We start from the raw sequence: 2,333 nt of genomic DNA, 5'->3' as shown, positions 1-2,333 counted from the left end.
ACAAACTAGAGTTAAACGCCAAAAACACGTTACAACTTGGCGTTTAACCCCAAGAGAAGCCTCTGCATGCGTAAAGCTCAGGCTCAGACCAAGCACACACCAAAGTGAACCCCGGAAGTGGATTTCTGCACTTAGACTTATTTCTATAAACCCTAGTAACTAGTTTAGTATAAATAGAACTTTTTACTATTGTACTAGTAGTCTTTGACTGGTTTTTTTCCCAATTTTTCAATTTCATATTCCATGCCTAGACCTTGTTCTTATATATTTTCAACGGTGGAGTTTCTACACATCATAGATTAAGGTGTGGAGCTCTACTGTTCCTTAAGTATTAATGCAAAGTACTACTGTCTTCTATTCAATTCACGCTTATTCTTATTCTAAGATATTCATTCGCACTTTAACCTAATGAATGTGATCATCCGTGACACTCATTACTATTCTCACTTATGAACGCGTGTGATGTGTGGAAAACGATCCAACACAAAACTCACCGGCAAGTGTACCGGATCGCATCAAGTAATAAAACTCACGAGAGTGAGTCGATCCGACAGGGATTGAAGGATTGAGCAATTTTAGTTCAGTGGTTGATTTAGTCAAGCGAATCAAGTATTGGTTGAGTGATTTTGTATCCAACAGTAAGTAAATAGCAGAGAATGTAAAGGGAGAGGGAGGAATTGCAGAAATTAAAGAGAATTGAAAATAAAGGTGCTGAATCTTAAAGAACAAGAAATTAAATGACTGAAACTTAAAGTGCAAGAAATGTAAATTGCGGTAACTTAAAGTGTAAGAATTATAAATTGCTTGAATGGAAAAGGGATTTGAGGACTGGGAATTCAGAATTTAAGTAAAGGAAATTAAATTGCAACAATTATCAAAGTAAGAGATGATTTGAATTCAACTAGATATCAAACAGAAAATAGAAATTAAATTGCAGCAGTGGTTCAACAGAAGAACCAAAAGGAAAATTAGGTCTCAGGACTCCAGAGACTAGATAGCAAAGTCTATATCTCAATTGCCTTCCCAGATTCAAGTTCACAAAGCAATTAAAGAGAAATTGAAGATTGAAGCAGTAAAGGAAATTGAATTCAACTCAATTATGCAGTAGGAAAATCAAAGAGATCTTGAATGGAGATTGAGACAGAAATTCCTCAATTCTTCACACCCAAGACTCAAACAAGAAAAGTAAAAAGTGCTCAAGCAAGAACGAGGAAGAAGAGAGATCAATCCTCCTTCCCAATTCTCTAAAATCTCAATTCCAAGCTCTCAACGAAAAATCAAGTCTAAAGATGTGAAAATTCAAAAATCAAAATAAGGGTCTTTAATTACATCAAACTATCTCCTATTTATACACTTTCTATTCTTGGATTTTGGAATTTGGATAGGCTTTTGATTTGGTGAAGAAATGAATTAAATTGGATTTTTAATCCAATTTTCAGCCCATGAGAAAGTAGCTTCCAGGAGGCTGCCTTACCCTTGTGGAGGGCAGAGCAGGAAATTGTGTGATGAAGCCTCATTGCGTGCTCGTGCTATGTCAGGATGCTGCCCTGCCCTTGTGGAGGGCAGGGCAGTGTTGCCATGGTGCGCGCCTTGCTGCCCGTTCGAAACTTGGTGGAGGCACACGCTGCTCATTTTTCCTTGGTTTTCTTGGCACCAAAGTAACGCCTAGTTCCTTGCTTCCTCATGGTGCCGTGTTCGATTCTGGGAGATTGAAAGCAAGCCAATTTTTGCTTGTTTTCCTTGTGTTTGAGCGCTACTCCTTTCCTCCTTGTTCTTGGGTTCGAAACCCATAGGAAACACTAGGAAGCAATTTCCTTTGAATTATTTTTCATGAAAGCCCGATATTGCTCTTGAGGAGGGCAAGGCAGAGTTTTTGCTTCCTTTGGTCCTTAGCATAGAATTGTGCTCCACCCTTATTGTGGGCAGGGCAGTGGTGCTTTTAAGGCTTGGTTCATTATGTTGCTCTCGTGGAGGGCAATGTGCTGTTGTGGAGGGCAATGTTTGCTTCTTCCTTCTAAGTTGCACCACACTTCTCATCTCTTGGCCACACTTCTTAAGCCACGTTTTTCTTCTTTTCTTCCTTTCTTCACCTACAAGAAACCAAAACAACCAATCAAAGTATCTCTAAACTTATAAGGTTTATAATTTATTAAAAATCAATAAATTTTAGTTCAAACCTCATGATTTAGTATCAATTTAATGGTGGTTGTTTGATTTAAAGAAGTCATGCATTTTCATTCTAAATTACTTACTTAGGATGCAAGAAAGTGCATAAAGACTAGTGAAACAAGTGAAATTAGCTTGAAAAATGGGTATATGATGACTTGTCATCA

The sequence above is a fragment of the Arachis duranensis genome, chromosome 7 (genome assembly GCF_000817695.3).
Source record: "Arachis duranensis cultivar V14167 chromosome 7, aradu.V14167.gnm2.J7QH, whole genome shotgun sequence".
NCBI classification, from domain to species: domain Eukaryota; kingdom Viridiplantae; phylum Streptophyta; class Magnoliopsida; order Fabales; family Fabaceae; genus Arachis; species Arachis duranensis.
Note: the sequence above shows the minus strand (reverse complement) of the source record.